Source organism: Balaenoptera musculus, chromosome 4 (genome assembly GCF_009873245.2).
Source record: "Balaenoptera musculus isolate JJ_BM4_2016_0621 chromosome 4, mBalMus1.pri.v3, whole genome shotgun sequence".
In the NCBI taxonomy this organism is placed as follows: Eukaryota; Metazoa; Chordata; class Mammalia; order Artiodactyla; family Balaenopteridae; genus Balaenoptera; species Balaenoptera musculus.
The window spans coordinates 128,667,880-128,690,974 of record NC_045788.1 but is presented as its reverse complement, the minus strand read 5'-3'; the positions used below and the strand labels follow the sequence as shown (position 1 = coordinate 128,690,974).

The 23,095-nt window shown below is 37.3% G+C and overlaps 1 long non-coding RNA gene across 1 annotated transcript; it reads left to right on the top strand.

Annotated features, from left to right (window-relative positions):
- Positions 1–952: 952 nt before the first annotated feature.
- Positions 953–20,798, top strand: LOC118893898. The gene is made up of 4 exons (XR_005019632.1): positions 953–978; positions 11,543–11,579; positions 18,909–18,987; positions 20,765–20,798. It is a non-coding gene; the product is annotated as an uncharacterized LOC118893898 (long non-coding RNA).
- Positions 20,799–23,095: the final 2,297 nt, after the last annotated feature.

Below are 23,095 nucleotides of genomic sequence, written 5' to 3'. Positions count from 1 at the left end.
TAGGTGCTCTTTCATGAGATGCATATATATTAATGAGTATTATATCCTCTTCTTGTATTTATCCTTTATCATTATATAATGCTCTTCTTTGTTATATATTTCTTCTCTTGTTACAGATTTCATTTTAAAGTTCATTTGTCTGGTGTGAGTATTGCTAGCCCAGTTTTCTTTTCATTTACATTTTCATGGAATACCTTTTTATATCACCTGACTTTCAGTTTGTGTGTGCCTTTAGCTCTCAAGTGAGTCTCTTGTAAGTAGCATATAGATGGGTCTTTTTTTTTTTTTTATCCAACCACCCTATGCCTTTTGATTGGAGCATTTAGTGCACTGACTTTTTTTATTGAATTACAGTTGATGTGTAATAAGTTACAGGGTACAACATAATGATTCATAATTTTTAAAGGTTATATTCCATTTATTGTTATTATAAAATATTGGCTATATTCCCCATGTTGTAAAATACTTCCTTGTAACTTATTTTATACCTAACAGTTTGCAACTCTTAATCTGCTACCCTTATATTGCCCCTCCCCCTTCTTTCTCCCCACTGGTAACTACTAACTTGTTTTCAATATCTGTGAGTCTGTTTCTTTTTGTTATATTCACTAGTTTGTTGTATTTTTTAGATTCCACATATGTGTTATCATACAGTATTTTTCTTTCTCTGTCTGACTTATTTCACTTAGCATAATGCCTTCCAAGTCCATCCATGTTGCTGCAAATGGCAAAATTTCATTTTTTTTATGGCTGAGTAGTATTCCATTATATATATATACCACATCTTCTTTATCCATTCATTTGTTGATGGACACTTAGGTTGATTCCATATCTGAGCAATCTTAAATAGTGCTGCTATGAACATTGGGATGCATGTATTTTTCAAATTTGTGTTTTTGTTTTTTTCAGGTGTATACCCAGGAGTGGAATTGCTGGGTCATTCATATGGAGTCCATTGACATTTAAAGTGATTCATAGGTACGTACTTATTGCTATTTTCTTACTTGTTTTCTGGTTGTTTTTGTAGTTCTTCTCAGTTCCTTTTTTCTTCTTTTAGTCTCTTCCCCTGTTTGATGATTTTCTTTAGTGATACGATTGTATTGCTTTCTCTTTTGTTTTTGTGTATCTGTTGTAGGTTTTTGATTTGTGGTTACCATGGGGTTCATATATGTTGATTTATAATTATATATACTTATTTTAGACTGATAGTCATTTAAGTTCTAACATGTTCTAAAAGATCTACATTTTTTAGTCCCCCCCCCTGCATTTTGTGTTTTTGATGTCATATTTCACACCTTCATGTTTATCCCTTAACTGTTTATTCTAGTATAGTTGATTTTTTGCAATTTTTGCTTTTACTAGTGGGATTTTTTTTTCTTTCCTATAAATTCTTATTTCTTGTAGCTTTTTCTCTTCTATTAGGGAAGAACCTTTAACATTTCTTATGGGGTCAGTTTAGTATTGATGAACTCTTTTAGTTTTTGCTTGTCTGAGGAGTTCTTTATTGTCCCTCAATTGTGAATGATAACCTTGCTGGGTAGAGTATCCCAGGTTGTAGGTTTTTCCCTTTCATTCCTTTAAGTATATCATGTCACTCCCTTCTGGCCTGCAAAGTGTTTGCAGAAAAATCAGCTGATAGCCTTATGGGGGTTCCCATGTTACTCTTTGTTTTTCTCTTGCTGCCTTTAGAATTCTCTATTTTTAATTTTTGCCATTTTTATTATTATATATCTTGGTGTGGGTCTGTTTGGGTTTATCTTGTTTTTGACTCTCTGTATTTTCTGTATCTGGATATACCTCTTTTCTTCTTCAGGCTTGGGGAGTTTTCAGCCATAATTTAATCAAATATATTTTTGGCCCCTTTCTCTCTCTCTTCTCCTTCTGAGATCCCTATCATGTGAATATTAGTATGTTTGATGTTGCCTCAGAGGTCCCTTAAACTATCCTCATTAAAAACAAAGCAAACTGTTTTTTCTTTTTGCTGGTCTGATTGGTTGATTTCCACTATTCTATCTTCCAGACTGCTTATGCATTTTTCTATATCACCTAGTCTGCTGTTAATTTCTTCTAGAGTACTATTCATTTCAGTTATTGTGTTTTTTAGTTCTGTTTCTTTTTTGTATTTTCTAGTTCCTTGTTAAAGTTCTCACTGTGTTCATTTATTCTTTTCCCAAGTTCAGTTAGCATTTTTATTACTACTGCTTTGAACTCTTTATTTAGTAATTATTTATCTCTGTTTCGTTAGGGTTTTTTTCAGGGTTTTTTTTCTCATTCTCTTGTTTGAAACATTCTTCTATCTTCTCAGTTGTTTAAATTTCTTTGCCTCTATGAAATTAGGTGAAAGAGTTACCTGTCCTGGCCCTGAAGGGGTGTACTTTATGGGAGCGTCCCTATGTGGTCTGTATGTGGCCAGTGACTTTGGTGGGAGAGCAGGATCTTAAGTGAGCATGGGTCATGTCTTATCCTTGGGTGTGCTGACAGCTGCTGTCTTGATGTGAGGTAGGGCTAGAGCCAGATCCAGGTGTGAACTGAGGCTTATCCTGTGCTCAGTGACAGTCACCACCTTATGAGCTGGTTGGGGCCCAAAGGGTTGGAGAAAAAGTCCTGAGGGTTGGGTCCAAGCTGGTTTCATTTCCTCTATGTATATGTGTACCCTCTTTGGGAATGGTAGCGTCCAGCCTAGTGGAAAGCAATGCTGGAGCAAGAGAGGCTGGAACAGGCATCTGGTGTGAGCTGGGTTGCAGGCTGGTGTGGTCGCAATGAGCCGGTCAGAGCTTCAGGCAGTTTTCAATCTGCTTCCACCATGCTGTTCCTGGGAGTGAGCAAGCATGTACATACACTCTTGCATGTATGAAAAGAGTCTCACTTTCTTATAGTTGTTTTCAAACCAGCTAAATGGACTCCTTTTCCCAGTGTTGAACCCCATGGCTGTGGTGCCCAATATGTGGCTTGAACTCTTCACTCCCCAGGGAGGATCTCTGAGCCTGTGATAGCCACCCCCCACTTCCACGGATGTGGGTCTCAATCTGATTGCTTCTCTACCCTTCTTACTTGACTCCATGTGGATCTTTCTTTACAACCTTCGTTGTAGAAGAGTTTTCCTGCCAGTCTTGTTTCTAGTGAGAGTTGCTCCACATGTAGATGTATTTTTGATGTGTTGTTGGGGGAGGTGAGCTCACCATCTTTCCACTCTGCTATCTTGATCTTTCTCCTCCTTCAAGCAGTTTAGAAACATCACTTCACAATATAGGACAATATATAATGAAGCATAAATGTGTGGGATTCATTGTAAATATATGGTGAATTCTCTGCGGAAATGAGAGGAGGAACAAATCGTTATTTATTGCAAAAATAATGTTGAACAGGAAACCACCCCAAAACTTAGTAGCTCAAAACAAAAATTATTAGTTCTCAGAAATTTACAGTTTGGCTGGGTATCTTTTAATCTAGGCCAAATACATCTGCCCTTGGCTGGGCTTATACAAATGGTGGGCCAGCTGATTGAGGATGGCCTCAGCTGGAAGAACATGGCTCTATTCCATGTGTTCTCTCATCCTTTAGCTTCCTTTCTGAGCTTGTTCTAAAAGGAATTTCTCTATTTCAGCCATTGTCAAACTTTTTGATCTCAGGAACCCTTCATATTCTTAAAATTATTGAAGATCCCAAAGACCTTTGATTTAGGTTAGTTATAGCTATCAATATTTACTGTATTATAAATTAAAATGGAAAAATTAAAAATCTTTATTACTACATTACAAATAACAGTAATAAACAAAAGTAATAAAAAGCAATAATAAAAATTTTAACATAAATGACATATATTTGTGAAAAATAACTATATTATTCAAAATAGAACATTGAGAAAGTGGCATTATTTTAAATTTTTCACAAATCTTTTTATTGTCTGGATTAATAGAAGTTAAACTCTCTTATCTACATCTGCACTGAATCTATTATGATATGACTCTATGCAGATCTTTAGATGGAAGAGGGAGGAGATTGTAGACTCTCTAAAAGGGGCTTGGGGACCCCTAGGATTCCTTGGGCCATACTTGGAGAACTGCTCCATTCAAGTTCTCCATAGAATTTATCATGGCAATCTTTGGAAAAAGAGTTAAAAATGCAAAAAAAACATATAACAAATTGTGATTTTTTTCTCCCCAAACTGGCTATTCACGGTGAATGTTTAAAAAAAAAAAAAAAAAAAGATTTCCTCTAATTTGTTGTAACAAGAACAAAAATAAAATCCATGATTTTTGGGCCAGTGCCCCAAATCACTTAGTCATCATGCCAAAAATGCAACAAATAAGAATTTTAATCATGGGAAAAAGTTTCAAAGGATCTGACTAAATGCTTAGGTTGAATTTGATAAAACTGTGATCTTAACTCCCATATACCATGCTTTATTGAAGGGATATTTTTTTCACCATTCAAAAAATTCCAGCCAATTTCATTGAGATTCTTCATGTTCCAGAAACTTCCTCAAAGCTGACCTTTCATTCTCTGGTGACCTGGGCATGAATTTCTCAGAAATCAAAAGCCTGACTGCTCAGTCAGATTGGGAGTGGCATTTCCTAACATTTTGATTGGAAAAGAAAATTTGAGTTCTAACAAATTCATTTCAGAAAGAATGAGCTGAAGTTTCTTTGCCTAATGCCATTTACAAAGCTCATTACAAATTCTTAAACTAATGCAGTTGATGAAGAAAGTGAATTATTAGTTCTGGTTTTAAAATTCCATTACAGTATCCATATTTTTGTGTTCCATTTCAAAAAGTAGATTCTGATATTAGTATGCAGCCCAACCCTTATTTTAATTATGGATTATAGAATAAATGAATTTAAATAACAAGTATCTTAAAATCCAATTTTAAAGCATAGAAAATTTTAAAATTAAAAAAGCACACAGAAGGAAAGATAATCACATACAATCTTACACAAAAGCTACCACTGTACCAGTTGATTTTTCCCCCCAATATTATTTAATTTTTGCTGGCATCGTTAATACAAAGTTATTTTACATTAATTTTATACCTTTCCTTTTTACTTAAAATACATGATGGACTTTTTTCCCTTTCCTCTGTGATTAACCACAGAGACAGTTTAAAAAAAAAAAAACAAAAAACATATAGCCTACTTACTAAGAGGAGTTCTATCTTTATATGTAAACAATGACTTGTAAAAGGCATTAAAAGTGACCTCAGAGGGAGAGAGATGAACAGTCCCTAGGAAGCCTTAGATCCTCCCAGGCAGCGATGGCTGTGCGTTTCCTTCCTATTACCCTTGAGAGGGACGTGTGGTTTGTGCAGTCCTCCGGGTTGACCCCTCCTGGGAGAATAATTCTGTCATTTCCATTAGGAAGATGATTTATTGAGGGCAGTTCCTTTTTAGGACTGGACAGGAAAATCACCCTTGCAACCTGATGATGCTTATTTCCTCTGCAAAACCCTTCAATGACGAGGTCGTAACAATTACGTTGGCCTTAAACGGAATCACAGGCACCTCTCTAATTCCTTCTGTAATCTTATCTGGTAACACAAAGGTAACCACTGTGTCCTCGTGGTTTGGGATGGATGTAAAGCAGGGAATGTAGCTCCCAGATTTCTCACAAGAGAACATCCAGCCCAGTAACAGATATGCCCTAAGGCCATGCTGGAGAAGCCGGATGCTGGACGGTGGGTATTACAATTGCACATGCCCTTGTAAAAGTGAATATGATTGCAGCTGGAAAATAATTTTCTATCAAGGCACATGGCAAGACATTTTGCTTCCATCTATTGATATCTCTGCTTACTCCCTTTGTTTCTCATTGAAACTCAGGGAACTCAATGGTTCAGTCCCTGTTTTTCAAAAACTGTTCCTTTAGGTACAGTTAAGGGATGCGCCTCTGCATCCCAGTAGAGGGCAGTTTCCTCAAGCCTACAGTAGTACATCATTGCTAAGCTCCCCTCACTTCTCAGGTGTGGTTGTTCACACCTTGTCCTAGAGAAAAGTAAACTTGTAGTCAGGTAACATGATTACACTGGCTACACGTCAGCTTGCATTGTGCTAAACTGGTCATTCACGCAGATACTTCCTTTAAAAAATAAACGTGAATGCAGTTGTGGTTGTGAGGAGTGAGTGCCACAGGGAGAGTAAAGAGATCTGGGTCCTGGTCTTGGATTTGTCACTAAATAGCTATGTGATGTTAAGCAAGTCACTTTAGTTCAATTCTGCATCTGCAATGAGGCGTTTTGAACAGTATGACCTAAAAACCTTAGATACAGGAGAATTTTCCTATAATATTTTTAAAGCCCCAATAAAAATGTATTTCAAGGCTGAGAGTTTGAAGTTAAAGAAATGGCACTATATATTAAGTAACATTAATTCAAATAGTTTAACTGATTCACAATATCAACTTTATAGATTGTCACCAGTCTATGGGAGTCAGACTAAATCATCTTTAATCTTAGGAAAATTCAACAGGGCATGACATTTGGGAGTGAGAACTGATTTCTGACCCCGCATTGGCTTCTCCCTAGCTGTCAGACTTTGGGTGAATAATCTTAACTTTCTGATTCTCAGTTTTCTCATGAGCAAGATGAGTGGGGTGGGCTAGATCAATGTTTGCCCAAAAAGGACCAGTAGTTGAATAAGTTTGGGGAAAGATAAGCAGGGGTCTCTACTGCAGCAAGTCTTGAACCCTTTCCACAGGGTCATCTAACACTTATTTACTGGGAGCCCTTTCCCAGAGTGACAGCCGGAACATTGAACACCTGGTCAGCCTGTCACTGACCCATCATAATGAATTCTGGCAGCTCTGAATCCACTCTGGAGGCCCCCAGTGGCATCTGTCAATTGTTGTTGGGTCCTGGGGAGGCCTAGAGAGAAGCTGGATTACCAGGGAGAGTGGGCCCTGGTCCAATGGCTGTTTATTAGTCTCTATGGAATTATGTCAGTATTTTCACAACTGGCATGGCACCATAGTAAGTACACACTATCACATCTGCACTGCTCTAGGGTGAAGTGGTCTCTCTAACTTTGTCTCTTAAAACATGATGTCTGGACAAGCAGCAGGAGCAGCTCCTGGGAGCTGCTTAAAGAGGCAAATTCCTGGGTTCCACTTGAGATCTGACAAATCCAAACCTGCATTTTGACACGATCCCCATGTCATCAGTGTGCACCTTACGATTTTGGAAGTGATGGTATACAAAATAGGCCTCAGTTACTTACAGTGCACAGGGATTTTGGCTGGTGCCCACAGGCAATCACCGAAGAGTGCCGGTTTTCACTGAGAAGAAAGAGATAAATAGTTTCTGCTGAATCGGAGGACTCCTTTCCCTGCTGGATGCCAGGCACTGAGAGCATGCCTATTTTTTAGTTTCCTCTGCTCTCCCTGGTGACTGTGTACCGTTGGCTGCTCCTCTGTTTCCCTGTGGTTATTAGTAACCGGGCAAACACTCCTGAGTCTTTCCTTCTCATAATTAGATGGGTTCTAGGTGGGTTCTTGATGGGCTCAAGGCTCTATCTTCTCAAATTCTAAGTCTAGGAACCGACTCTCCTTAGCTGACTTTGGGATGATGGCCAAGCCATTTAACCCTCACGGATTTTAGTCCTCTCAATGGTAAAATGGTCTCAAAGGCCTTTTCCTCTCAGGCAGGGATGGCTATGTCATTTTCAGGACACAATTGAAAGTGATAATTCAGGGTCCCTCATTCAAAAAGAAAATTTATGAAGTTCAGTTGAAAGAGTAAAATATACAGCTTTTTCCTTAAAACATATTCTGTTACTTATAAAATGAAATAGGAGTAATAGTGATAAATGTATAACAGCATAAACTTGCAAATACAAAATACAGTATTTCTGTGCCAGAATAAAATAATAATACTACATCTTTTCCATCAAATGTGATGATCTTTAAAGTTCCCTTCCCAAGCCTGCAGATAACTGCTTTGCAATGTTGCAGCCGTTTTCAAAACCAGAGGCTCTAAACTCTGACAAATCTAATAGCTCCCTGATATGTCTTATTGCAATGTCCACTTTGACTTTGTAATAATTTACTGACAAAGTTTATTGCTTGTGTACTGGAAGTTTCTGTCCCTGTGCTAGTCCAGAGAGTTAATAGCTGTGCAGATGCTGTGAGGATGAGCTCCAGGCAGGGTCAGACCAGCTGCTTTCCCACTGAGGGTCCTTCCCCCATGGGAGGCCCTCCTTTCCTCCAGGGCTGCAGCCGCTGCTGTCACTGCTGCTATTGCTGCCACTGTCAATGCCCATGTGGGTCCTGATCTTACCACGGCTGCTCCTGGAGGCCCTGCGGAGCCCAGAGCTACCCCACGTGTGCACAATGATTAGCCAGGCCAGACGCTCCACACTGCCTACCTCCAGCAGTGACGGGCTGAGCTCACCTCCTAAGCCCGCACATGTGCTGGCTGCCTCCCAGTGGGTTATATCTCCTCTGCTCATGTACGTGCTTCATGGTCCCAGTGGGCTCAGCTTACACAACTCAGGTTCAAAGTTTGGATTATTAATAATTTCAAGAAGGCAATAGCAGTTCATTAAACCAAGTGCTGGGCCTCTTCTGAGAGTGAGACCCTGTGTGACTACACAGGTGTAACACTCATGAAAGCCATCATGCTGGAAGGTGTGAAGGAAATTATGCTTCCAAATTGGATCTGTATCATTATATTTTTTAGCATCTTTATTGGAGTATAATTGCTTTACAATAGTGTGTTAGTTTCTGCTTTATAACAAAGTGAATCAGCTATACATATACATATATCCCCATATCTCCTCCCTCTTGTGTTTCCCTCCCACCTTCCCTATCCCACAGATCTCCTATCTGTAACATTATTGATTCAAATAAGCCATTCTTTATTTATTTTTTTCTTTTAGGGGGGTGCTGCACCGCATGGCACGCGGGATCTTAGTTCCCCCACCAGGGATCGAACCCGTGACCTCTTCATTGGAAGAGCAGAGTCTTAACCGCTAGACCACCAGGGAAGTCCCGCACTCTTTATTAATGTACCAAGTTTATAACCTTTCTTATGGAGCCATTGATATTCATAATGATGGATTCAAATGAAACATTTAAGAAATTGTTTTTGCCATTAGAAATTTATTCCAAATGAAAAATTAATAAAATTAATTAAATTTTAATTAATAAAATTAAAAATCCATGATCTGCAGAATATATTAATTTCTTGATTAAGCAGGTAGTTTTCTGTAGGAGGTTAAAGACACTTAACATATTTAAGCTCAGGCTAGTTTTCTTTGTGAACCTGGAAGTCTGAACCAGGCCTTTAATGAATAGTGAATGAATGAATAAAAGTCTTCTTGAGGAAAATGTGGAGAAAACCTAAGTTCAAGGAAGTTAGAAATTGGGTCAGATGTTCTAGAATGGTGATTTTCAAACTATATTTTGCATTGGGAATCACTTTGGGAGCTCAAGAAAAAGGCAAATACCCATGTCTCTGCTCCCCAGAGAGTTCTTATGGAACAGGTCTGGGGTGAGACCCTGGGGTTTGTATATTTAATAAGGATGCCAGGTGATTCTGACTCAGGTGGTTGGTGTACCAGGAAATTCAGTGTTTTAAGTCAGCATAGGGGTTCTGGATTTTATCCCCTAACAAAACCAGACCAAGAAATTAATGGGATTGGGCAGACCATGATGGATAGGGCAAGAATTTTCCTGCCTGGCTCTGAACTAAAAGAGTATCTACCCCTTTAGTTATTTTTATCTCCAGATATTGATATTTTTATGGTCTTTCACTTTTATCTAGGAGCTTGAATTCATCTAGAAAAGGTATCTGGGAAGTGGGCTATTCTTTTGAAAGACATATGCTTAAATCGGGTAATGGTGTGAGAAAGAGGTGAAAGGAAAGAAGAATGAGGAGAAGAAAGGAGGAGAAATGAAACTCAAAGATTGGAAGAAAACATTAATTCCATTATGTATATTTATTGTATGTCTGTTTTGTTACAAGGACTATATTAGACCCTGGGGAATTATAAATTGAAAAGACCCAGTTCTTAGAAGAAGGTGCCCATGTTATTTTCCTTCCCAGCAATTCTGTCTACTCACCCCCACTCCCATCTTACTGTCCTTCTCCTTCCCCATCTTAAGAGAATCAAGATTAATGAAGGAGAGAGGAAGAAGATGAAACAAGGACAATGAAAAATTCTGTACAAGTTGTTCTTGCCTGTTATTGTGTCTCATCGAAGTTCAAACATTTTTGTATTTCCATTTTTATTTTGAGCTACCAGGAAAGAGGTGAATTTTTACATCTCTGCCTTCATCTGGACTCTATTTAGTTGCTACAAATTGATATTTTCTGATTTGAATAAAGCACATATAACTGTTATCATCTTATAAGTTCAAAATTTTAGTTTGAACTTCCTGTTTAGTTGATGGTTTCTAGACAGTTAAATATGTTTAATTTTCTGAGTTTTTCTTTCTGTTGAAATGATTTGTAACATGGATAACTATTTTAGTGGACTCTAGTGGCTAAAAAGAAAAAAAAGATTAAGGAATGAAGTATTGCTGTTTATATAATAGGATGACTTTTCTTGAACATTTTGAGAACTTTAGATTTCACTGAGTTTCCATTTCTGGTGAGATATCTGAACACTAATATCTGAGTTTTCAGGCAAGCCACAGCTTAACTCTATTGCCATAGTTATCTAAAATTGCTCTTTCAACTATTTATAGTTAAAAGCTAATTTAAGAAATAATACTTGAAATAAGTTTCATTTAGTGGGTTATATATATATACCTTTATTATAAAAAACTTTATAAAATTACCATTTGATCTAGACTAAAATTTATCGGTCAACATGGTACTCTATTTAAAGGGCTTTTAGGACAAATATTTACCATATTTGTGAAATTTCTTTATAATAAGGTACACAAGTACCTTATGAAGGATTCATCTGAGACTCCTGAATATGTGTACATATATATTTTAAGGTGGGATCCGGAGAGACTGAAATGGGTCTGTTGAACCACAAGATCTCATTGTTGGTGATGTTTATCTTCATGGCTCCAACTTCTAGCACGACACCCCAACATGTTTATTAAATAAACTTTTATGTCCCTTTGATTTAATATTGAGTATATTTTGAATTTGATACTAAAATTGGGCTAAGAGGCACTTCCAGGCCTCCCAGCAAAAGGCTAGATGTTGCCAAAGTTCTTCAGAACACTGTCGGAGTGTTAGCATTGTGTTCACAGCTCACCCAGGGTGTTTGCAGAAAGGCAAAGATATAGAGCTTTGAGGAAATTATCTGGGTAATTCATGGAAAAACAACAACAAGGAACAATGATATTGAGGAAAAGAAAGGTTAGGGCCTGAATTAATTAGTCTATATGTAATTTATTTAATTTAGTGATTATCAATTTTATTCTTAATAATTATAATAAATTATTTGTATAATCACTTAAAATGATTTTTTTACACAAGTTTTATCTATTCACAGCTAGATACAAAGACTTCAACATCACAGATCCTATCAATTTGGTTAAACCCAAGCCATATAAGTGACCTATTTATTTCTTCCTTTTTTTGCAGGCACAGAACTAATCCCAGGGCAAAGCAATGCCATTAGGTAAGCCCTCATCCTTCTCTTGTGACTTTCCTCCCTGCCCAGTTCTCCAGCCTGTTACATATATATTTATGTACTTGGTTTGCTCCTACTAACATTTCTAGCACTTCTGCTTGCTTAGTTTCTCCTTCATATGGAGATGATGAAGGTATAAAAATACTGTCCCTGTGAAAGAACCTTATAGCTTTATGAAGCCCACACTTCAGGTAGTTTGGGCACTTATGCAAAGAACGTTGAAAATAACAAGATCAGCAGTAACTCTATATGTTTATGCTCTATACATTTCAAGATACTAGGTTCTTAACTCTGGAAGAGACATAAAGATCATATAGCCCAGTTGCCCTTTGGTAAATTAACTTTCCCTTCAGCTCCTATAATAATGTCTGATGTCTTTTAACTTATATTTGTACATCTCCGGTGTAGGAAAATGCATACTTCTCAAAGTTCTTTAGAAATGCCTTCCTTTCCATTGACTCCAACCCATTTCTCTGTTATTATATATCTATTAGTTTGTGTGTTCATGCACGCGTGTGTGTGTGTGTGTGTGTGTGTGTGTGTGTGTATGTTGAAGGTACTATTGAGTAGTTCTAATCTTGCTTCTATGGATTAATCCTTGAAATATTTGATGACATCTATTCCATGCAAACCAAATCATCTCTTCTCTAGGCTAAATACGCTCAAATTCTCTCAACTATTCATTACATGATCCTGATATAGCTCAGGTTTCGAATTCTTTCACATACGTCACTTGAATTTATTCTCAGAGTAACATTGTAAAATAGGTAAGGATTTGTAAAACTCCACATTTACAATGAGAAAACTGAGAGGCTAGGATATTGGTTGGAAGAGAAGAGAACTGATACCCACTAGCTTTTTATATTATGGCCTCCTTGTTGCCATCTTTAAAAAAAAATAACTATTGCAAGAAAGAAACAGTTTAGACATAAATTTAGGTCACAGAAAATTACATTAAAATTTTAATTTTCAGGTGTTTTAATGTTTAATCAAGGATACAAATTTTGGAAATTCCTGAATATTAAGTTGGTAAATCATAAGATAAGAATGTGAGAGAAGCCATCCATTTTATTTACCCAGTGCTCTTCAAGAAATATGTTTTGACTGGATTTTTTTGTTGCTAGAAAACTTTCTAGACTCAAGTTAAAAAATCGACATATACCATTTCCCTAAATGAAACAATCTCTCTTTGCTATATTTTTATATAGCCTTGATTTTCACTCCCTCTTTTTGGCATCAGGAGTCCTAGAGATTTTACTAATGAGCTCATAGGTTTCCAGTTATTTTTGCATTAAGAATTAGAGAAAGAATACTGTTGGTCTCTTTTTAAATAGAAGGTGTACTTTCTCATGGGAAAAATACTTATACCTGAGAGGTACAATTTCATTTTGTACACCCTACCTTCTAAATGTTACTTTTCATGCTGTAATGAATTCAAGAGGAAACTCTACCCTTTCCTCTAAATGACTCATGATGTAATGCTGTTACAGATTAAAAGCACAATTTGACTAATGGACCTCCTTCTTACTTGTAAGGTTTTATACATTTCATCATGTTCACCCTATTGGACACACCACAGACTACATAACTTATACATTCTAAAAATAGAACATATGAAAATTGTTGATTCAAGAATCAGAGGTCTCATTCTAATTGAGTGCTTTAGCTTGGAATTTAACCACTAATAATGTTAAATTATAATGTCATGTAGGTACTTTTATGGATGGGTCAAGTGTAAAAAATAAAACCATTAACAGCATTATGGGATTGTTTAAAGTAAAGATTATCACGATGAACTGTTAGATTAGAACAGTAACCAAGTGTTACAAATAAGCAAAAATAAGTCCACTTGTAGTAATGTCTATTTTCTGATATATTGAATATTTTGATTTTTAAATAGCTGGTGATCCATATTTGTTTTTGAAACTAAAGAAGTTTGTTTAGATAGTTGATCATATATTTTTAATTAATTGAGCCTTAAAGATCCTAAATAATAAAGTAAATAAAATGAAGGATAATAGGTAAGTAAATACGGATGGGAAGAAGGAGGGAAGACACACAGGAGTTTTAGGGGAAAATGGTGTCATAGGAACACATTATGATTAGAATAAAGGTACTTAATAACATCAATTTTTTTAACCTAATAATTACCCATGCCTTTAGGAGAATCAAAAAAGCAAGTAAACACTGGAATAATATTAACTAAGGTATTAATGTCCTCATTCCCGTATAGTTAATTTAGTTTTTTATAGTAGCATATTCTACTTTTTTTTTGTCTGCAGCATGTGAGATCTCAGTCCCCAACCAGGGATCAGACCCATGCCCCCCTGCATTGGAAGCCCAAAGTCTTAACGACTGGACTACCAGGGAAGTCCCTAGCATATTCTACTTTTGTATTCACCTGTCAAACATATTTTTTAATAGACATAAAATATGTCAAGTTTAGGAATTTCAGATGCTTGTTCCATTTTACTTAAAGGAATTGCTTCAGTTGGGATATATGAGGTTCTGGTACCAGTGAACCATTTGAGCAGAGATGTCAGGTAGACCTTTGGTTATGGGGAAGGCAAAGGAAGAAGCCTCAGCTGGTGGTAGTCATGGAATAAGATGAAATTGCCTTAAACAGCAAAAAATACAGTCACATACAATCTCAAAGGGCTTTTATAGAAATGACAATTCATACTGTATTTACACATTCATTGGAAAAACCCTGAAGATTTACATCTTTTTGCCAAGCCTCCAGAGTTTAAGAGGAGCCAAATCTATAGCTGTAATAATTTCACTCTGTACTGATGATAATTATGGGCTTCTTATCTTTCACATTCCCCTTCTCCTCTCTCTCTTCTCTCCTCCTACCCAATTTACTGAGAATTTTATTTAGAGAATTTGTTTTTCTAATAGTTGTAACTAGCATAATTCACCTACCCATAAGTTTCCATAAATAGACAGCAGTGAAGGAATGAGAATAATATCCAGTTAATAAAATGCATCACTAATGGTTTTTTGTCCCAGAATTTTCCTAGTCATGACTAATATTAAGCAGTTGCCTTTTATACTGGGTGAAAATTTTTGTATCAGGATTGTGAGCTAGGATGACCAAATGTTCTTGTACCAGGAGACTAGTAGTTAGGGATGTTCCTGCTTCCCTTGAGAACATTTGGAAAATGACTTCTATTTATCAGAAAGGATTTGGAAATTTCTGTGATAAGATGATAAATTCAGAATATTAATTGCTTATTAGTAGACTATTCCCATTTGAAACAATAGAAAACTCCAGGAAACCTGATTAAGAAAAGGGAAAACCCCACCTGTCCCCTCCCTCTTTATAGATCCTTGGGAAGGGTGTGGACAGGAAGAGGAATGATATGTATTCGCTGTATTCATTAGAATGGAATATAAAACTGAACACAGTATTTGCATCTGAGCATGAGCGACAATGATTCCATTATGTACTGACCTTTAGAGGAAGGGGTCAGGGAGGTTTGAATAGTCAGTATTTGGGCTGTAAGACAAACCATTCCAGGACACAGGCTTTCAGTACGTGATGAGGCTTATCCCAGAGATCCATAGCAGCAAAAACAGCACAGAATGAAAAGGAAGTCAAGCCAGGGATCTGACAAGAGAAAGTGGTGCCTACATAAAATAAAATAGATTGCTAAGAAGCCAGCCAAGATGCTGTCATAACATTGCAAGGATCTCATTTCCATCTGTGCCCCTTGCAATATTGTTTTGTTATGTACCAAATGATGCAAATCAACAAACATGGAAGGTGGTCCTCTGCTTCAATTATTTTATAATCTAAGATACTTATAAAATTATTTCCTGTCAACCGAAAGCACTTTGGAATATTTAGCTACCAAGCTACATTGTACAGTACACAGTGTTTAAATCAGCAGATCAACATGGTAGTCTGAGAATTGTCATTTATTAACTTTGAGTGAGTTACTTCATCTTTCTTTGCCTGATTCTTATTTGAAAAATGAAGATAATTATTGAGATAATGGACAAGAAAGCACTTTGTGAACTCAAAAGTTTTACATGATATTACCAATCTTTTGGATAAAAAAGCTAAAAAAACCTATTGTCATAGAATTGAGTTTGCTTTTCCAGTGAGGGGGAAATGGAAAAACTGTTGGCTCAAGCAGAAGTGGGAAGATCATTTGAGGAGATCAGAGGCTTTTGTCCAGGGTGAAAATGGTATAGGGGTTGCCATTAAACATTTACAGATTCACACCTGCAGAAATATATTTTTTAAAACAACTTTTCTATACCCAAGCCTAACTATAACAGCTTCCTTGCCACTGTCAAGGAAAACTCGATTTTCCAATTTAAGTTGAAATAATTACTGTGCCTTTACATTTATCAATTTAGTATTTAAATTTTGTCAGTTCAAGATTTTCTCTTTCCCATTGACCTTCTTATCCTTTGGATGTAATTTGAGTCCCAGAATGGGCATATGTACCATCTTGGCTTTCATGACATCTGCTTCTACTATTGACTTACAAAACCTATTCAGTGCTTCAAGTAACTTTGTTTCAGACTATATCTGTCCAGGATTGTATAAAGAAAGCCCTCCCTGTTACTTCAGTTATTCAGGGAAGAATATGGTAAAAGAAATGAAAAAGTACAATGACAAATAATTAAACATAGTTATTATGCCTCAGAGGGAAGACAATTCACTCTTTTTCAGGGTCCATCAAATTACTGTGCCAATAAAGACACAGACCTACTAGAGAATGGACTTGAGGACATGGGGAGGGGGAAGGGTAAGCTGGGATGAAGTGAGAGAGTGACATGTACATATATACACTACCAAATGTAAAGTAGATAGCTAGTGGGAAGCAGCCGCATAGCACAGGGAGATCAGCTCGGTGCTTTGTGACCACCTAGAGGGGTGGGATAGGGAGGGTGGGAGGGAGGGAGATGCAAGAGGGAAGAGATATGGGGATATATGTATATGTATAGCTGATTCACTTTGTTATAAAGCAGAAACTAACACACCATCGTAAAGCAATTATACTCCAAGAAAGATGTTAAAAAAAAAATCATTGTGCTAAGGTCACAGTGATGCCTGATGTCTAGAGCCTCTAGCAGTTAATTCTTTGAGATGGACTTAACTTGGAGGGGATAGCTTCACAGGAGAGGTCTGTGGAAGGAGAATAGCCTTTAGCAGCGCCATGATTGCCCCTAGAGATGGTGGAATGGAGCAGTGATTAGTGGTTAGTAATTACCTCTCCCTGGTAGAGACAGCAGGGATAGTAGAGTAGAGGTGGTAATTAAAGGGTGCAACAAGTGGTGGTAGCAGTAGGGAGAACTTGTTCCATTAATGCCAGAGCATCAGGAAGATCCCCTGAGTGTTCTGAAAGACCCAAGTCAAGGAAAGCTTGATGGGTGAGAAATATTTAATGTAATGCTATTGCTGTGTGTTTCCTCCATTCAGACAAGGCAGTGGTTCTCAGCTGGGGCTGATTCTTCCCTCTAGGGGACACTTGGCAATGAAGGAGACATTTTTGGTTGTCAAAACTGAGGGAGAATGTGCAGTACTGCACCTAGTAGACAGAGGCCAGGGATACTGCTAAACATCGTATCATGCACAGGGCAGTCCCTCACAACAGAGTCATCCAACTTAAAATGTCAATAGTGCCAAGGCTGAGAAACCTTGACCCAGGGAAAGATATTTTCAAGGGCTAAGATTCTGCTGATCTACATGGTGGGGTGGTAGGAATTTGAAATACAAATAACTTTTTTGGACAGTGTTAGGCAGGAAAGTACCTACTGTAACTATTCAACACAAACTCAAGTGCTTAATTCAGACTATGCCTACTTAATGTTTTTAAAATGAGTAAGGAAAAATAGCAATCAGTGATTAGAATGTTCTTTATGAGTTCCAAAAAAATCAGAATCGTTCAGGCCTACATATTTCCCAATTTTGGCTGCTTCTCAAAATTACCAGTGGGGGTTTATGAGTATTTCAGAAATTCTGATTCAGTAGTATGAGTGTGGAGCCAAACATTTATATTTTTTGAAAGATTTAGATGAGATTCTGTTGCCCACTCAGGGTTGAAAAACACTGTCTCACAGTCACATTAAGAAAGATAAACTGACTTAAATAACATTCTCACTCTTCTCTGCTTGCAAATCTGATGGTTTAGTAGCTTTAGTTGGGGAGAGAGGGTCATGGATATGTAGAAACATATACCACTCCACCTTCATTCTATGTCGTATCCATAGCCTAAGTTTAAAGAGCTATAATAGTTTTGGGATATATAGATAGATGTACCTACAAAATCTTTTCTCTTTCTTGCTTTTTATAATGAATTCTCCCAGCAAAAATGTGTGGCCCATGAAGGCTTGATGAGATATTCAGGCAATCTACGTTACTACTCTTAAAAAAAGTTATCCCTTGTGTTTCTCCCTTTGCCCTCTTGACCTCCGTGTGACTTTCCCACCGCTCCACCCTCACCCCCAACCACATTTGAATAAAGTTACTGATGAGGAAACAGGGTACAGAGATTAAGCTCTCCAGGTTACACAGGAAATCAGGGAGCCGATTGGGATCGCATTTCCAGCAACCAATCCAGAAATCCCACCTAAATAGTTTATCTGAAGTTCTGGAAGGGCAATCCTTGCCAAAGCAGGTTTCAGATGAAAGAAAGTACAAGCTGGTTTGCCCATTTGAAGAAAATACACACAGAGACACACATCCACACACATGCAAGGATTTAACTTTTAATTTTGATCCTCTCCATTGTTTATCTCTTGATTTCCATAGTTCAGTGTTCAAAACAATATCCACCGGATTCAAATGAGCACAATATAAACTGTTAAACTTAAATTATATCTTTTCCTAAGACTGTTCTAAAGAAGGTGCTTTTTTTTTTCCTTTTTCTTGTTTTTCCTGCTTCAAACAGGAGGTGCATTCTCCTTATTTTCCTGTCTTCAGGAAAGTCAGATTCCCTAGTGTTATCAGTATCTAGGAATTATAGAGGGACATCTTCAATTCTTTGAAAAAAAAAAAAGCAATATTATTTTAGATTTTGCCATTGAATCCACTGCAAGCACAGCTCAAATCATTTCTAGCCCTCTTCATTTTCATGGAAGAAATGACTAAGAGTGATTAATGAGAGCTCTTTGAGAACTTTTGATGACAAGTTTATTGGGAACTGTGAATATGGAAACTGCTATCATTTCTGTTTCTAAAAATCATTGCCACGAAATGAGTGAAAAACATTATTAAGCCCAGAAAGCCTTTGCTTTTACACCAAACAGTGAAAATGGAATAAAAAGGCAAATCAATATAAACATTATGTGTTCCAGATGAGTTTTACCACATGACAACAGAAGAGTGAGACAGGGTTCTGAGAACTAAGTGACAGAGACTGAAGGAATGTAAACTGTAAGCCTTTTATGTTATTATCTTTAAAAAGTGTCACATTTTCTCTTGTGACTCTGGAAAATTGGTAGCTGATAAATATAATTTATTGTCCAATGCCAAAGGCAGATGTAATTGTCAAGATACTTCTCTTTTGCTCTTTACTCTGGGACTTATGAGCAAGAAGGATAATCTTATGGGTAAAGAATTGCTTATTCACTCTGAAGGTCTATAAATGGGTACAATCTAAATTTTTATCACTCGTTATAAAATTTCAGTCAGGTTTGAAAATGCAGGAAAGGTATACTACCTAGAACAGGGGTCCCTATTATCCAGTACTGTAGTTTATTGCTTTATTTGTCAATAGAGAACTCAGGAAGCCACAGTTCTGAGGTACTCTCTGGAGTTATTAGGTAGAGGTAGCTCTGAGCTACCAACCTAGAGTAGAGAATTCTCAAACCTGGCAACGTTCCTGGAGACAATGTGGCCAAGCAATTAGGAAGTTTCTAAAAAGAGAGGAGGACCTTTGGTATGTCCAGATATTGGGAGCACATTTCAGAGCTTCTGGACAGGATGTTCCACTTTTGAACGACTTATGCAAGGCCTGTGTTCTGATTCATCTTAGCGTGCTGTGTTTGAGAGTCCTCGTGTTGAGAGCACTGTGGCAGCTTTCTTTGTACTTGTGCTTAAGTGGAAAGGATAGAGGTTATCCCAGAGGCCAGAAAACAGTAATGCATCTCCAGATAGCCTGATGGCATTTTAGTTCCAGAACTGCAGAACAGAGCCCAGAGCAGGCTACTGAGACTCTGAAGTGTAACTTTAGCTTGGTTAAATTCTTGGTGGAGAATATGGCATAAGAAAAAGGGTTATGGTCATATAACAATGATTATCTTTGGTTTCAAAACATTTACTTACAAAATGATCTTCAGGGGCATGTAATCACTGTGAAATTATAGTGTAACAACTCTCCAATCAAACTGTATATGATCATCAAAGCAAAGAAAGGAGTAAAGTCAGTTCAGTTGAGATCTGTGAGCCAAGCTTGTAGAGAAAGACTGGATTTTTGTAGTAGCTTACCTTCCACTAACTCCATGTTGCCAGTCAAATCACTAAACTTCCATGTGCCCCACATTCTTCAGCTGCAAAATAACGTGCATACCTGGCTCAGAAGACCTTTGTAGGGAAAGACTAAGAAAGTGTTTTTTTAAAAAATTAAAAAGAACAAGTTGTTATAAAAATGTATAAAATTATTTAGGGGTTGTTTCTGGCCTACAAATGAAGGTATCTTGTTTTCATTGGGATGAAAGGGGATTTTTATATTACATGATTTTATAAATCGATCGTATGTTATATAATGCATTACATGTTAAATGTTTTATAATAACAGCAGCTGTAATTATTTGTGAGTTTTATAATACTGTGTCAGATACTGTGACAGTAATTTATGTGTATTATCTCATTTACTCCTAAAAACAATGGCAAGGCAATCTGCTGAGGAGATATTATGATCTCTAGTTTTAGAGATGGGACAACTGGGGTTTGGAGAGTTTGGAATAGTTGGTCATCTAGTTAGAAAGTGGTGGATGCATGATTCAAATCCACTTCTCTTTGATTCCAGATCCTATGCTCTTGGCCACTGTTATGGCTGAATTGTGTCCTTCCCAAATTCATATGTTGAAATCCTAACTTCTGGTACCTCAGAATGTAATGGTATTTGGAAATAAGGTCTTTAAAGAAGTAATTAAGTTTAAATGAGGTCCTTAGGGTGGGCCCTAGTCCAATATGATTGGTGTCCTTATAGGTAGCAGAAATTTGGACACAGACACACACTGAAGTAAGACCATGTGAGGACACAGGAAGAAGACAGTTATCTACCAGCCAAGAGAGAGGCCTCAGAAGAAACCAACCCTGTCAACACCTTGATCTTGGACTTCCAGCCTCCAGAATTGTGAGACAATAAATTTCTATTGTTTAAGTCACCCAGTCTATGGTATCTGTTATGGCAGCCTTAGCAAACTAATGCAATCACCATTATATCTTGTCAGCTCACCATTATATCTTGAATATCAGGAAAGATATTCAGCCTAAGAAATCCTTAGCTAATCAGAGAAAATCATCAAGTCAGAGGCAAATAATTTCAGCTTGTTTCTATCTCTACCTTATGTCATCTAAACATAGAAATTTCTCATCTTTTCTGTGGTGGATTACCTTACTATTTAGCAAATATTCACTCTCCTCATCTCCATGGAGGAATATACCTCCCTGCCCCACTTCTGTTTACTTGGTCATGGTACTTACCTTAGTCAATTAGATGTTGAATTGAGGTGAGGTCGAGACATTGAATTGAACAGAGGCTTGAAATGTTTTTGCACACTAACCTTGCCTTTCTTGCCTCTGAAATTTGGACCCCAGAAAAAAAAAATGTTGAGCAGACTTGAACCTATCCTGCAACTTGGATCAGGAGTCCAGCCTGGCTCAGCCAAACTGTAGCTGACACTCAGTTCTGTGAGAATAAATAATTGTTGTTCTAAGCTATGGATAGTCGAAGTGGATGTTTTCTGTGCAGCATTATTGAAGCAGTAATGATGTACCTGTTATCATTTTATCACGTGGTATCTACTAGCACACTATGTGTGGGTCTTATTGTGTAATGAAAGTCTCCATGCGTTTTCCTGTTTGATTTGGGAAAAATCATGCCAGCCATCCTCTGAATATTTCCCACATTCTGAAGTTCAAGTCTAGAGAGGCATCCCATTCAGTTTAACTGATTTCTGGTCTTCTGGAACCTCCTTCTAAAGGGAAATTTGGGCAGAGGTGTAACTTCTGAAGACTAAATCAGCAAACCTTATTGTTATTAATTGTTAAGCAGCTGGAACAGGATAGAATCTGTAGAGAAAAAAGACATTGAGAAGGGAGGAAAATATACAGTGGGATGCCCAGTATAAAGAAATAAGCAATGTCAAAGGCAAACTTCATGCTCTTTGATTTTGTCAAGGATCGACCCTGGTCCCATTGTAGAGTAGCCTGAATTAGGTATTACCCAATATCCAACAACAGTAGAATGAATAAATAAACTGTGGTATATTTATACAATGGAATAATTTATAGCACTTGTTATGGATTTAATTGTATTCTCCTCCAAATTCACATGTTGGAGTCCTAATCCTCAGAACCTTAGAATGTGACCTTATTTGGAAATCAGGTCATTGCAGATATAATTATTTAAGATGAAGTCACACTGAAGTAGGTTCGGTCTCTAATCCAATATGACTGGTGACCTTATAAAAAGAATGCCTTGTGAAGAGAGAGAGATACAAACAGGGAGAATGCCATACGAACATGAAGGCAGAGAACAAAATGATACACCTACAAGACCTGAAGTGCCAAAGATTGCCGGCAAACCACCAGAAGCTGAGAGACGAGCATGGAACAGGAACAGATTTTCCTTTACAAGGAATTAGCCCTGCTGACACCTCGATCTTGGATATCTAGCTTCCAAAATTGTGAGACAACAAACTTCTGTTAAGCAACCTAGTTTGTGGTTACAGCAGCCGTAGGAAACTAATAGAGCAATGAAATGGACATACTTTTCTTCCATGCAACAATATGGATGATTCTACTGACTATATTTTTGAGTGGATGAAGCTGGATGCTACAGAGTGTGTAATATGAATGCCAATTTATATAAATTTCAAACACAAGGAAAATTAACTCCTAGCGGTTACCTTTCAGGTCAGGGGACTAATATATAGACTAGAGTATATATAGACTTTCTGGGTATTGCTGTATTCTATTTCTTGACTGTGTAGTGGGTACATAGGTGTGTTTTTCGTTCACTTTGAAATAATTTATTGTGCTGTACTCATGAATTGCTATGTTTTTCAGGCATGTTGCATGTCAATACAAATGATAATTTAAAGGATATCCATGGGGAGACATAGAGGGGGAAGAGACTGAAGCTAGAAGATTTAGAAGCTGTATTTGACTTTGTAAGTAAGTGCATGAGAAGGGGACATGGGATGACACCTAGGGCACAGCAGAGGGTTTGGCTCAGACAGGAGGAAAGACACTTCTGTGCTTGCTGAGAAGGTTCCAGGTGCAATATAACAGAAGCGGAGTTTGTGAAGTTTCC